At 41.1% G+C, this 15,803-nt stretch overlaps 1 protein-coding gene across 2 annotated transcripts in view; it reads left to right on the top strand.

Annotated features, from left to right (window-relative positions):
- Positions 1-15,591, top strand: part of RBM15 (RNA binding motif protein 15) — a 51,040-nt gene extending 35,449 nt beyond the window's left edge. The window contains exons 4-5 of one of the 2 annotated variants that reach the window (XM_045291835.1): positions 11,349-11,509; positions 14,961-15,591. The gene's annotated coding sequence lies outside the window, so the exon portion shown is untranslated. Of the gene's footprint in view, positions 1-11,348; positions 11,510-14,769 lie in introns of both variants that reach the window. The other variant, XM_004699202.2, reaches the window with a different exon arrangement.
- Positions 15,592-15,803: the final 212 nt, after the last annotated feature.

Genomic DNA, 15,803 nt, shown 5'->3' with positions numbered 1-15,803 from the left:
TGTTGCTTGATGACTTATTAAAGAAATTGTGTATGTCAGCAGTCCGAGGTGGTAGGAATGTACCCATGAGCAAGAGATGAAAATCCCTGCCCTCGTGGGGCTTACATTATGCCTTTCGTTTTTCTGTGCATCTTAGAGCATGATGTCTGTCTCACTTGACATAATAGATAGGCCATGTTTTTATTGGTGCGGCTTTTTCTCCAGCCCTTTAATTTCCTCTTTTTTTAAAATATAGAGTTCTTTTTGTTTTGTATTATAGCTGTATGTTTGCTGTTTTTAATGTAAGTTTGCTGAGAATGAAGCCAATAAAGAGATTTCATCACGGGAGAAAGGGGAACCAATCGCAGTGATCGACACATAACCATACTAACCATATAGCCCCCTCCATGGGGAAGAACAAAAGAAAACATGGGGGAAGGGAGACAGCTGTTGGTGTAATATGAAAATAATAATTTCTAATCTATGAAGGGGGGGTCATAAGGGTGGAGGGGAGGGAGGGAAAAGGAGAGGAGCTGATACCAAGGGCTCAGTAGATCTAGAAAAAAATGATGGCAACATATTTACAAAAATGCCTGATAAAATCGATGTATGGATTGTAATAAGAGTTGTAAGAGCAAAAAAAAAAAAAAGAGTTGTAAGAGCCCCCAATAAAATGATCTTTTAATTAAAAAAAAATTTCATCACATGTGCTATCAAAAGTGTGCATGTATTTTACCTACAAGGTTAGCCACACTGATATTCCCAAACTTCTGGTTGCACATGGAATTGCACTGGAACTGCTGACTGGCTGCAAACTTCTTAGATGGGTAAATTCCTGTTTTTAAAAATCCCAAAGGCTAAGGCTTATAAGCACATTTTTCTTAAGCTGTTTTATTCCACTGGGATTCAACACTAGCTACGCCAAGTTCACTACACTTGTTAAGTGGTAGTGTAGGCCATTTAGTCTACCCCTAAATCCTAGGAACTTAACCATTTCAGTGCAGTGTTTTCCATTATTCACTAAAAAGAAAATGTGTCCTTTAAAGAATTTTTTTTTTTTTTTTTTACGACTAGGAAAAAAACAAACAAAAAAATTAGAAGAAGCCAAATCAAGACTAAAAGATGGATGCCTAATGATTCCCCATCGAAACTCGGAGAATTGCCTGTGCGTAATGAGCAAGAGCATTGCTGTCGTGAAAGATTCTCTGGGGAAGCTTTTCAGGAGTTTCTTTTGCTGACGCTTTGGGTAGCTTTCTCAACACTCCGTAAGCAAATGTCACTGGTTTTTTGGCCTTCTAGAAAGTCAACAGGCAAATGCATTGAGCATCCAAAAAACCTGTTGACGTGACCTTTGCTCTGGCCTGGTCTGCTTTTGCTTTGACTGGACCACTTCCACTTCTCGGTTCACCATTGCTTTGATTGTACGTTGTCTTCAGGATGGTACCGCTAAAGTCAGGTTTCATCTCGGATTATAATTCTTTGAAGAAATACTTCAAGATTTTGATCCCACTTGCCTAAAGTTTCATCAAAAGCTCTGCTTTTGTGTGCACCTGATCTGAGTACAATTGTTTTGACATCCATCCATCAGAAAGTCTACTCAACCTCAGAATTTTATAAGTTGAACTAGTTGAGATGGATATATTGCTGGCTATTGTTTGGGCTGTTAATCATCTGTCCTCTTTAATTAGGGCACAAACAAGGTGGTTTCCTATCAAATTGGTGTGGATGATCTGCTTCTGCAAGTTTCATCTCCAGCACTGTCTAGTTCCTTCTTGACATGAGTTATCCATCCACTTGTGAACTGCCGTTTCTTCATGGAATTTCCTCATGAACTTTGCAAGCATCAGTGATTTCACAGTTCTTCCACCTAAGTTTCGGCTTACATCTGAGGTTTGTTCTTCCAATTTTAACAGAATTCATCTTGTTGATATAGGGGCTCTTTTCAAATGGATGTCTTACCAATTTGTGCCTTTTTAGTGCCTCGATATCAATCTTGTTCAGACATAAAGTTAGTATGATTTTATTTTGTCCCCCTCCTCCCCAAAAAATCTATCCATAGTTTATTTTATAAAACAAATTTTCTTTGAAATCTCTTGTTTGTAATGTATTTTCTTACCAGGGCAGGGATCATTTGGCATGGCTTAGAACTGTTTCCATGTGTTTCCATATAAAATTAGTTAAAAGAATTTCATTTTAAACCTTACTTTCTCCCATCATAATTGACAATTGAGATGTAAGTGGATTTTTCTATTACTCTATTACTAATTAGGATTCAGTTACTATTCAGAAGGATACTAGTGTGGAACTGAGTATTTAGTTTGGGGTTAGGGTGTTATTTCTAACTATAGTTTTATTGCTTTTATAAGAGTTAGTTGTCAAACCAAGATTTAAATGGCTCCTGTTGTCATTCACTGCTTACAGTTGGCTCTAACCTATGGCATTCCCATGCACAGTGGAATGAAATGTCGCTGGTTCTGCACCACCCCATGGCGAGCTGTGAACCCGCAGTGTTTTGTAGGCTGATTTTCAGAAGCAGGTTAGCAGCAGGCCTTTCTTCCAAGAGGCTACTTAAAACAAAAACCCACCCCCATTGAATTGATTTCTAACTCATAGCAACCCCCTATGTATGAGGAGGTGCCCAAAAACACCCGAAAAAAAGTTTTTTCAGAGCCATGTATTTAACTTTTTCACCTTCAAAGTATTGTTCATTATACTTAATATATTTGTCAAATATGCACTTCCATTCTTGGAAACATTTTCAAACTCATCTGTTTGGATGGCTGACAGCACCTCCCGCATTTTGTTCTTCACCTCTTCTACATTTTCAAACCACTGTCCTTTCATGCCCCTCTTCATTCACTGAAACAAAAAGAAGTCACACGGAGTGAGGTCAGGAGAATTAGGGGTGTGGGGTAAGAGAGGGCATGCTGGGTTTTCTGCCAGAAATTGGCCCACTGAGATGGCCGTGTCAGTGAGCAGGTGCATTGTCATGGTGGCAAAACCATATCCGTCTGCCACAAAACAGGCCTTTTTGGTTGTATATTGTATGCAATCTTTTTAGAATCTCTAAATAGCCTGATTAACAGCCTGATCTGGTGGAATGAACTCTAAATGCGCTGTCCCCTTCACATAAAAACAACAACAACAACAAATGAGCATCAGGAGTGTTTTGGGTATCCCCTGGTAGAGTTTCCAAGGCTTTATAAATCTTCACAGGAGGAAACCTCTTTAATTTTCTCCCTCGGAGCAGCTATTGGGTTTGAACCACTGTTGGGATTAGCAGCCCAGCGCTTATTTGACAACAGTACCAGGGCTACTCACTGCTATCTACTTAAAGATTGTAACTGTTAACGGTAGTAGAAAGCTTCATCTTTTTCTTCAGTGGCTGGTGGATTTGAACTGCTGACCTTGTGGTTAGCATCCTAACTCATAACCGACCATGCCACCAAGACTCCTTGGTAAGTTAAAATTTGGATTTCATTTGTATTGAAACCTGTGTTCTTTTTCATTAGAATAAGCTAACCTTCCACCATCACTGAAAGAAGCATCTACCTACTCCTTACTTAGGGACTCTCATTCAGCATTTCATATTTACGACAATCGTAAAAACCAGAGTTTTTGCCAATTAATGAGACAGAGAGCATGGCCTAAGACTGTAGTGTCCACTCCCCCCTGCTGACACATCCAGCTGCCTGTGGGGCATGGCAGCCTATGCCCCAGCCTCCAGGTGGACATGCAGGGCACCTGGAACCGGAGGGCACCCGTTCTGAGTACCCAGCTCCTAAGCATCCCTAAAGCCCCTACAGCTCAAAATTACTGTGGGGTAGAAGGGGAGGAAAGAAAGGCATTGGAGAGAGTGTTTGGTAGAATGCCTGTGCGTTGAATGACACCCCACAGTGAGCCTGAAAGCCTTTGGAGGCTGCCAAGGGCCAGCTACATGGCCAGGCTCCATCACCCTCGTCAGCCCCACGCCTTGGTGACTCGCTGACCCTGGCAGGGTGCAGAGCAAGTTCTCTGGAGTTGTGATTATAAGACTTGGCAGGGGTTATAATGGAGCCCTGGAGCCAATGCCATAAGGCCCAGCACAGTGGGTAGTGAAATGACTAAGCTGTAGGCCCTCCACTCAGCCCAATTTTATCTCCAAACCACCTCCACCAAGAAATAATCCAGAACTGAACAGTGATGAGCACATCAATAACACCTAGGTGATGTTATTTCTATTATCATAGTTCATAAACTAAAAATTCAGACAAACGTATGGTCTGAAAGCAAACCAAAAAAATTCCTCATTTCCCCATAACACCGATTTTTACGCCCTGGTATTTTGAAAGAATTTATTGTTGGTAGTTCAAAAACTATGGTAGTTAAGCCATTTTAAATGGAAGCATATATACAAATTGAAGTCAAAAGACTGATTTCTCTATGATCTTAGTAAGGGAATGTCAGGAAAGGCCCGTGTTCTAAATCGTGTACCAGCCGCAGTCTGGGAGAGTGTGCAGGCATCTAAGTGTTGAGCTCATGCTGAGTTACTTTAATGTAGCTAACCCTGACAAGTTCACTGGCAACTGACGTGAACTTCATTTCCTCTTCACTGTCTCGAGAGCACCTGCATCAGATTCCCCTGACATGCAGCTCCGTGGACCTCCTTTAAGCATACTTGATCCTGGCTGGCACCTGTTTGATTCTAACGCACACTGCAGTTGAGTGTCCAGATTATTATAGTTAGGGCTGTCACCACCACTTTTTTGTCACTTTGTTGTATTGTGGTGGGGTCCACATTGCTTTAATTCTGAAAGATATACCACCAGTATTTCACTATGCGGCACACATGATGAACAAGTTTCAGTGTAAGTTCCAGAAAAAAGGCCTACTTCTGAAAATGAGCCAATGACCACTTGTAAATCATAACTGAGTAGTTTGACAGTGCTGGGATATGCGCTCCCTAGATTACCAGACACCCTAAGACCACAGCAGTGGACAGACAGACAAAATCACGAAGATGGCGCAAGACTGCAACGTTTTGTTCTGCTCTCTCTGGGGTTGTCATGGCCCAGACAACTCCACAGTGACTAAAAACAATGGGTGCTAGTGTTGTTTTGGGCAAGACGTGTCTAATGGGTTAACCTAAAAACATTACGGTGGTTGGGCTCAGTTTACGTAAGTTTTGCAACTGAGTTTTCTGAGAACCAACAAAAATTTTGAGAATCTTTCAAATATTTTTAGTGTTCTAAATTTATCTTTAAATGTAACCCCTTTAAGTTGAAAATTGTGTTTAAGTCATACACCTTTACAAGTTTACCATCCCATCTAAAATACTGGGTTGAGATGATCCATGAATCTTCCTGCTAGGATTACTATATAAGTGTATTGTCCATCTTGTTAAACTTGAAAGATACCCCAAAGGCCCTCAAATCTTAAGTTTCTTGATACAAGTTCAGACACTCAGGCCTTTTTTAAGTAACAGCTGGTGTTGGTCAATAACTTGCAGTTAGTTGTTGGCGGCAGTCTAGTGCTGCTTCCTGGGTACGAAGACATTCTTTGCTCTTGTTCCTGGGCAGCTGGCGCCCAGCAGTACTATTCCTTTGTCTCTCCTGTGCTTGTGCTATGCACATATCATCTGTCTGCTGTGATGGGGAAATTATCCTGCTAAATCATTGTTCAACAGATTTCAGCTTCAGGGCCTCTTGATAAAAACGTGCAGCAGCATCCACTGGAAGTGCTGTTTGTATTGGCTCGGTGCTGAAAGCTCTATTAAAAGGATTGTGGTCTCTAAGGGGTTTGAAGCTTGGTTCCGTGGTGTGTGCCTCAGTGAGAAGAGGACAATTCCCCGCACCCTCTTTTTAAAAACTCTCAATAGGGAGTTTTTATAATTTTATAATAGGGAATTTTAATAAATTCCTTGGAATTTATTTTGAAGCTTTTGTAGGTGAGTATAGTATTTTTTAAGTATAATTTGTATATATATAATTCAAGTAAGATTCTGTGAAGCATCATTTGTAAACAAAATCACTGGGTAAATTTTAAATTATTTCTTTTTGCCTCTTTATCATACATCTTCACAGTATCTAAATTATCTGATAACGAGTCCAAGAACTTTTCTCTGCCCTGTCACTTGTCCCCTGCTCATGTTCAGCCTCAAAAATAGATTTAAAGACCAAAAGATTGAGTCATTTTGTTTTACAAATAAAATTTCAGGCTGTCGAGAAATTCTCAACTGAGAGACTAAGATGAATGATAAAACACAGAGGGCATGGTTGGTGAAAGGTAGAATGCGGGTCAGGTAGATGTTTTGCTTAATATGGTAGAACTAAAAGGAGCCCTGGTGGCATAATGGTTACATGTTGGGCTGCTACCCGATGGTCAGCAGTTCAAAAACACAAGCCGTTCTAAGGGAGAAAAAACAGGCTTTCTACTCGAGTAAAGAGTTAAAATCTCGGAAACTCACAGGGGGCAATTCTACCTTATCCTGTAGGTATGAGTCAGAATTGACTGAATGGCAATATATATATATATATTAATGAGGCTGGACTAGAGATAGGGAATAGCCTATAATTTTATGAGGAGATGACTTACGTGGTTAATGGGGACAGAGGCAAGTTTAGATGAATGAATTTCCATTTGTAACCATTCTCTTTTCCCATAAAAAACAGATGAGAATTAGTGCAAAATAAAAGTTTCACCCCATGATATTTTTGAGGTCGGCATATAATTTGCGAATGAAAGGTAGACTTATGTAGGGAACTGGTTACCTAACTTATTCTTGACTTTGGGAAATTTATAGTTTAGAATTAGAGACAGATTTCTTTGAGTTTGCTGGAAGGAAAGATGTTTTTTTGTTACATACCTGCTTGATTTAGTTAAGCTTCAAAGTATTTTAAGGTTATTTGCATTGTCCCATAGCACCGAGTTGTCTTCGTTTAAAAGTAAGAAAATGGTTACAAAAGGCCTAATTGAACTTCCATTAATAAAGTAGAAGAGTGTATTCTGATAACACCGTTTTTGAAGTTCTGGACCAGTGTTTCCCAAAGTGGGTATATCCCCAGTGGGGGTAAGAGTGGGAGGGCGGCACTGGAATTATCCAGTGGGGGCTGCAAAGGCAGATAGAAAGCTACACTTTACCCAGGAGTTTCAGCTATACTAGTACAAAAGTTGTTGGCTTTTTAAAATTTTTATTTATTTATTTATTTATTTATTTATCGTTTTATTAGGAGCTCATACAACTCTTATCACAATACATACATACATCAATTGTGTAAAGCACATTAGTACAAAAGTTTTAATTGCCAAAGAAGTGCTGAATAATTTTTTTCTCTGAACCAAGGGACAGTCGACCAAATGAGTTTAGGGGCCTGTGCTAGAGTGTTAATGTGAGCATCCCGACCTGGCTGTGTGTGTGGCAGTGTGGCCTGTGAGTGCTTTGCCATGACCCAGTGAACCGTGGGAGAACATACGAAAAAAAATAGCTTTGGTCTTCTGTGTACCCACATAACATCTAGTTAGTATTTTGTTAGTACAGTTCTTGGTTACTGGTCCCTGAGCTCTAACCACATATTTATGGTGGTTAAAAGTGTTTTTAGGCAAGACTGTGATTTAAACATATGACTATGGATTGTTTTGTACATATATGTACATGTATTTATAATGTACACGTTCATCAGTTGGGAATTGGGGTTATAGATCAGAGAAGGGAGCCACATTCAGTTTTATAGGCAGCGAATATAGGCCCTTGGTGTTGTTTGAGCTCACATATTATGCCTTGGATTCAGTATTAGGAGTTCCTGTAAGCAGTTATTTTCTGGCGTGAGTGGTGAGAATATGATAATACATTTGCTATTTTGTCCGAAACCCAAAGCGAACCACTGCTGTCGAGTCCACGCAGACGCGTTGCTTCCTGAGGCTCGTCATTCCCCCATGGCGTGGCTGGTAGTTTAGAACTGTTAACCCTGGGACTAGCAGTCCAACGTGTAATCAAAACACTACCTAAAATGTCCATTTCTCCCAGCACCTTTGCTTTTAAACGGGGTCAGCTTGAAATAGGAGGCCCTGGTGACAAGACAGTGAAACATACAACTGCTAACCAAGATTGGTGGTTCAAACCATAGTAAGGCTTTTAAAAATACAGTATTTTATCTTTCTGCAACCTTTCAAGACTCGGTATCGTCTGTCTTGATGCTATCTGTATTCCTGGGTGCCATCCACCAGCCAAAATCAACATTTGGATTTGGATGAGCCGGACATTTGTCATACAAGAAACTTGAGAACTCTAAAAGTGGCCTAGTCAACACAGGTCAGTTATATACTAACGTTGCATTTGCCGGTGAGCATTGGAAAGCCATAGGAGGGACTAGGGAGGAGATTGGGCAGCAGTAATACCTTTTTAAAAGGTATGTGTAGGTGGATAATTTTTAACTTTTATCCTTTTAATCCCCATAAGTCAGTTTCAACACCATCTGATAAAAGATTAAGTTGATGCCATTTTTCTTATCCTATTCATAGCTGAAGAAGATACGTAAATACTCTCCTTGCCCATAGACTCGTTTACATTCTTGTAAAAAATATTATAGTTAAAAATAGTTAATATAGTTACTATGGGCTTCCTGTGTTCTGTTCTTTCCTTAATTTGTTAAAGTAAACCGTGTAGAACTTTTTTCCCTTCTCATTTCCATACAGGAAAAAGGAAAATATTGTTGATATAACTAATCTTAACCATTTTTAATTCATTTTGGCTGAGGAATGTGAAAAATTTGACATTACCAGTTTCCTAATTTAAAATGCCTTAAATCATTTATAGAAATTTTAACTTTTGCAATTTGGTCATAGCAAAATAGTTCTGAAGGTGTAAAGTTGGTTGAAAATTTAATATTTCGGTCACCAGTGAACCTTTCAATGTCATTAAAACTAAAGACAGTACAATGTAACGATTGCCCATACCTGCTGGGAGAACAGACTTTGTCTTTAAATCGGATTTCTGGTGCTGCTTTGGTGGTTGCTGTTGGAGTCCGAAGTGGGGACATAGCCAGTGCCCTTTGTGGCGTCCTCTTTGCCACGTCACAGAGGGAAGCTGCTTTATCACCTTTGACTTTTGTGTAGGACTTGTAAAGCTGACGGCGGTGTAGGTCATCGAAGGCGCTCTAGTGGTGCAGTGGTGACCAGTTGGGCTGCAAACTACAAGCCCCACTGCAGTTTGAAACCACCAGTGGCTCCTTGCGAGAAAGACGGGACTTTCTACTCCTGTAAACAATTACCGTCTCAGAGACTCGGCGTCTCTACCCTGCCCTGTGGGGTTGCTACCAGTCAGTGTTGGCTCGATGGCAGTGAGTTTGGTTTTTTTGTTTATGGAGGTAATAGAAAAAGGAATCCTGGTAGCTTTGTGGGTTACATGTTGGGCTGCTAACAAAAGGCCCACGAGTCAAACCCACGGGCCCTTGTGCAAGTAAAAGATGCGGCCTTCTGCCTGGGTACAGATTTACAGCCTCAGAAACCCACCTGGGCCAGTTTGAGTCAGAATCAACGTGATGGCAATGAATGTGGTTTTGGGAGTTAGGTGAGCGCTCTGTTGTTGCTACTGGATAAGCATGACGCTGGTAACCAGAAAGTTGGTGGTTCCAACCTATCAGCCACTCCTCGGGAGAAAAATGAGGCTGTCTGCTCCCATAAAGATTTACAGCCTAGGAAAACCCAAGAGGGGTTACTATGACTCAGAATCCACTGTGGCAGTGAATTTGGTGGAGGTGGGTTTATTATTTTTTTATCTTTTTTTTTTAAGGTACTAGGGTTGCTGTGAGTCAGAATCAAGTCATTCATTGACAGTATGGTTTGGAAAGTAATATTCTCAGTATTATTGAATAAGAATATTTACAATGAGCTCTCCTTAGTTTCACATATGGTGCTGGGTTATTCTGCATTTTGGGTAATTAAATGCTTGTAATTTTTCAGTTTTAGTAATTTTGTTTTTATGTTGTTGAATAATTTCTACACGTGTAGCCATTTTCACTCTGCTTTTCCAAATTATTTCTCTTACTTTAATAAAAACTCAAATACCACGTCCCCCTTCCACAGGGAACAGCCCTCATTAAACTTCCTTGGCTTCTCATGTTGAATTCTTTAAACATTCTAAGCAGAAAGTCAGCGTTTTCCCATTGTTACTTACCTTTCTTATTGGAATAAGATCTTTTGTCCCCGTTCTTTGTTATTTGCCTGCCCTTGTAGCCTGATAAACTTGAAAAGTTCCAAGGTGTAATTGAAACAGTTGGTGAAGAGGAATTAAGATTATAGAAACACATCAGCAAACTGTACCTGAGCTCTTTTCTGTGTCTCATTAGCATGGGCACTCGCCCTGTAACTACTGCTCTGCTAGGCACTGCTCGTGTGCAGTCTCCTGCCTGCTGGCTGTGTGACAGATCTGGGCTTCGCCATCAAATCCCAGCCTGCCTTCCAGCAATGCAGTGTAACTTAAAAATTAGCAACATTAGAAGGAATATGTTCACAAATACAAATTAAGGGCTGAATTGAACCTCAGATGGTGGTACATATTTTTCTCCTTCCAGCAATAATGTTTGTCATCCTAAGTTTATATACTACTGCTTCTCTGTTTTTAACATTTGCCTTTTCTTTTTGCATAAATGTGGTCATACAACAGACATCCTTTTGTGATAGGCTTATTTCACAAAGCCTATCATCACACTCCATCCATGCAGCAGCATGTATCAAGACTTCATTTCTCTTGCTGGCTGGTGTAGTATTCCACGAATACGTACCACATTTAGTTTATCCATTTATCTATTGATGGGCATTCAGTTGTTTCTACCTTCTAGCTATTAGGAATAGAGCTACAGGGAGCACCGTGAGTCTCTGCATTCATGTCTTTTGGGTACAGATCTAGGAGTGGAATTGTCGGGTTATACAGTTCCATTTTTAGTGTTTTGCGGACCCGCCAAATGTTTTCCACTATGCTTTTCTTTTGATGCTTCCCTTTCCTAAGTCTGAAGGTTATCTAGGTGCAAACCTAACATCACCATAAGGTGTATTTTCTAAAAAAATCATAATGGGTAGGATGAGCTCCCTTCTCTATCACTTTAAGACTAAAGGAAGCAGCAGTCAGTGAGTTTTTGAACGAGTTTCTGTTTGTGGATGGTTGGAAATACTGTAGCAATTCTTATATTCAAACATTGAATCTAAATTTTAAGTCTGTTCCCCATAAATATTTTGATATAGTTTATCTTTCTATTGTTTTTATTTAAATGTTAAGCAAGTACAAACTATTCATTTAGGTAACATTTGAATGTAAAAACTGCTTCAGTTTGAAAATCACGATTAACCATAACTCTCCCAAATTTTATTAATCTGTGTTTACACTGACTATGTACCAGTGGCTCCAGATACCCTCTCCACAAAGACTGTGACATTCGGCCCAGTGAATGTTCTTCTACCCTTGGTCCAGACCAGAGGGACCGCCGTCCTTTGAAAATAAGCGGTGTTGGGTTGCTGTGCAGCACGTCAGAACTCGTACCATACAAGTGACTTCTGTTAGGTAAGTCCTGTTCAGGTAGTTAAAAAATGCTGTGGTTCTTACTTGTGTTTTAAGCCTCAAGGCCCTTCAAGAATTTGATAAGGCTCCCCAGACAAGTAGACAAGCATAAAACCCCTGCTCTGTAATTCCCAAACAATTATAAGAATCTGCTTAGCGCAAAGCACGCAGATTTTCTGTTTTGGTGATAAAGTCAGAATGTAGGTACAGGAATGGCTGAGAGAGCATCAGTTCTGTTTAAACTGAGTTGTCATTATCTGTTGTCGTAATTATGGGTCAGCATTTTCTTTCGTTGCTATTAAAATTTGTTTTGAATGTGACTAAGCTGTTATCTGCTATGAGTGGTCCAGAAAGAACTGTCATCCCGGCAAAGGACCTGCCACTTCCCAGAAAGGCTTTGTGTTAAACACATCCCTAGACAGACCCGCCTGTAGAGGTTAGAATGTAGTATTAGCCATTATGAAAGGTGATGTTCCTAGAAACCGGCACCTGAAGGAACACATTAGTCACATCATCCCAACCTGAGCACTTGACTTCTGAGGTGATTTAGAAGTGCTGGAACCAAACAGGCAGTGTACATTTTATTAACAAGGAAATAACTGGGGTTTGGTTGTTTCTTTAATCTCTTAGGTGGTTCTGAAGCTACCTTTTCCCCCTGGCCCCCACTGTCTTTTTCTTTCTTTTCTGATTTTGTTTTTTATTTTATTTTTTCATCATTTTATTAGGGGCTCATACAACTCTTATCACAACCCATACATACATCAATTGTGTAAAGCACATTTGTACATTCATTGCCCTCATCATTCGCAAAACATTTGCTCTCCACCTAAGCCCCTGGCATCAGGTCCTCATTTTTTCCCTCCCTCCCTACTGCCCCCTCCCTCATGAACCCTTGATAATTTATAAATTATTATTTTGTCATGTCTTGTCCTATCCGACATCTCCCTTCACCCACTTTTCTGTTGTCCGTCCCCTAGGGAGAAGGTTATATGTAGATCCCTGTAATTGGTTCCCCCTTTCTACTACACCCTTCCTCCACCCTCCCAGTATCGCCACTCTCACCACTGGTCCTGAAGGGATTATCCACCCTGGATTCCCTGTGTTTCTAGTTCCTTTCTGTACCAGTGTACATCCTCAGGTCTAGCCAGATCTGTAAGGTAGAATTGGGATCATGATAGTGGGGAGGGTGTTGGGGGGGCGGGGGAGAGGAAGCATTTAGGAATTAGAGCAAAGTTGTATGTTTTATCGTTGCTACACTGCACCCTAACTGGCTCGTCTCCTCCCCGAGACCCTTCTGTAAGGGGATGTCCAGTTGCCTACAGATGGGCTTTAGATCTCCACTCCGTACTCCCCCTCACTCACTATGGTAAGATTTTTTGTTCTGATTATGCCTGATACCTGATCCCTTTGACACCTCGTGATTGCATAGGCTAGTGTGCTTCTTCTATGTGGTCTTTGTTGTTTCTGAGCTAGATGGCCGCTTGTTTACCTTCAAGCCTTTAAGACCCCAGATGCTTTATCTTTTGATAGTCGGGCACCAACAGCTTTCGTCATCACATTTGCTTATGCACACATTTTGTCCTCAAGAGATCGTATCATGGAGGTGAGCACACAGTGATATGATTGTTTTTTGATGCCTGATAGCTGATCTGACTGTCTTTTTCTTTATTAGGAAAAAATATTCACCTGTTTTACCAACAGTGTTTTTCCCAAGTCCCACCTATTAGTTTGTAAGGAGAAAAAAAAATCTCCTAGCATAAGTTATAGTAGGGGCTTCAGAGAATTTATGGGATGATGGAATTGAAAAACAATGACAATTTTCTGTGAGCTTTTTGAAGCTCCCTTGTAATTTTTTTTTTTTTTTTTTTTTTGCTAAGCTATACACTATCCTATAATACTTAGGCTAATACTGTTATCAGGCCAAACATTTTCGCGGCAGTCTGTGCCAGCAAGCCTTAGGGATCTCGTTCCAAGGGCAAAACCTATGGGCTCTGGGCAGAAGTATTTGTATCGGGGATTGGTATTGTTCAAAGAATGGTAGGGGGGAGGCATCTCATCTCTTCCCACTACACACAGGGGAAGGAGGAGAATCACTGTCAGATAGGCCTCCGCCCTTACCTTTCTCACACCTAGGGCTCCTCTCACACAGGACTGTTGAATTCTCATCTGGGTTTGAGAAGTCATTGCAGTGGCCCCACAGGACTCAGACAACACTCATGATTGTGGGGTTTGTTGGAAGAGTTAACAGGGTACAGTTTAGGTGAGAAATGCTTAGGGTACAGTTGTTCAGTGAGTACAGCCTCTTTGTTGTTTCGCAGATGCCTCCCTCTGGCCCTCGCCTCTTGCCCTCTGTCCTGCTCAGTTAATGTTACAAAGTTCGTTTAGGGCTGGCAATCAGTGCCCAAAGGCCACTCCACCAGAAGCATCAGCTCTAAGGTGCTCAGCTCTAGCGCTAGCTCTAGTTCTGTGGTTAGCAATCCTAGCTCCCTCAGTTAGGTTCTTGGAGGCCCCCCTGTGCAAGTCTTCCCCCAAGGTACTCAGCTCTACTTGTATGTCCACAGCTCTGCCTCACGCTCTGGCTCCTGGTTCTGTCGGTGCTCCTCTGCCTCTTCCCTGTTGCTCCTTGGGTGTCACAAGTGTCTTCTTGCTAAAGGAGATTCCATGTGCAGGGGGGTCCAAAGAATGCACCATTCTAGGCTCTTCTCTCTTGCTGGTAGTGAGACTCCCCTCCTTCCCTGCACCTGGAATGACTCATTTTATACCCAACAATATGGCAATTGCAATGAACTCAGTTAACAGTCATTTACAGGTGAATCGTGCCATTCTCTCAGTAATTTCCTCTACCTCCCTACCCCAGATCAATTTTGTTGGGAATAACAAAGACTGGCTAGAAGAGCCATATTAAGAGATTCACTCCATTGCAGGTACTGTTTTGGGTTTAAGGATTTAAATCAGCTTAGCATAAAAATGGACAGAAAAAAACACTGCCATTGAGTCAGTTCTGACTCATGGCAACCCGATCAAATGGCAAGACAAACACTGTTTCTGTTACAGTAGCTCAGACCAGGGGGGAGAAGCTCTGCGGTAGAGCCACCGTGCTGGTCAGAAACAGAGAACTCATCAGGATTGTGCCTTTCAAGGAGTCCAAGAAAACCCTGGAGGTAGGCGAGAGAAGTGAGTGCACATCTTTGGGGGACCGATAAGCAAAATAGAACTCAATTGATGGCTTTCATGTTCATTTCTTCCTTGTCTTGTGTGACTAGACCTCTCATCTGGGTTCCTCCTCTGTGCCCCCCAAGGTCAGATGAATAAATGGACAGGATATAAAGACAGTTTCTGATACAGTATTGAGCATGATGCTTTTTTTTTTTTTTCATTGCGATTTTAATGTAAAATAGTATTTGCTTTTGAGGAGATTGTTACTGATGCTTGTTTCTGCCAAATGTTTTAACAGTGTTACGACTTTCTACTCAGGTTGCCATCAGAGAGCATGGCAAAGAAGATGGAATAGGTCATAAGTAGTGGAAGTGTGGTGGCTAACGAAACCAGCAGGTTAGTGGTGCTGCAGAAGATGAGGTAAGACTTGTAATGATACTTCTTCTCTCAGGTGTGATGGTCCCATCCAGAGATAATCTGACCAGCTCTCCAAGTGATACTCAGAGCAATATTGGGAACAGATCTTGTGAATTCCTCATTTTATGTCCCAAGTCCCTTAGGAGAATGTGAACGCATGAAGTGTCTTTTCATAAGTATTACAGTCATATACTGAAGCCAAGGATGTGTGTGCTTGTGTGTAGTGGGGGTGTTGGTTTCCAAACAGGCTAGTCCATCAGTAACGTCTCGTTTACTTACCTAGTTTGCACTCTCTGAAGTTGAATAGAAGACCCATCAAGTTAGTGATTGTATTTGAGAAGCTTATACCACCAACTGGGATTCCCTGGAAACTAGAGTAATCCCTGTCCTCTAAAGGCCCTATAGGAGGTGCGCTTTCTCAAAGACTGGCCGACCCATCAGGCCTGTTTCCTGGGAAGTCATGTCCATGAAAATTAGAACATAAATAATAAAGTTCTGTTGGAAAACAGCAACACCTGATGTTGGGACTCTTTTTTTACAATCGTGTATGGGCCATTTTCCAAAAGCCATTATGCTTTATTATAAAATGCGGGCAAGTCTGGAAATGGAAGATCATATTTTAAGCATTGGAGCTACGGTATAACCTGAGAAAGGTTTAGAAAGCACATTTTTCACTGAGTTTCACGATGATAAACGTTTACCTTCTATCCTGTTATAGAGTAAC

Source organism: Echinops telfairi, unplaced genomic scaffold, assembly GCF_000313985.2.
Source record: "Echinops telfairi isolate 266 unplaced genomic scaffold, ASM31398v2 ScPeMD7_443;HRSCAF=831, whole genome shotgun sequence".
Taxonomy (NCBI): Eukaryota; Metazoa; Chordata; class Mammalia; order Afrosoricida; family Tenrecidae; genus Echinops; species Echinops telfairi.
The sequence above is the reverse complement of the archived record's forward strand: the minus strand, read 5'-3'. Positions and strand labels throughout refer to the sequence as shown.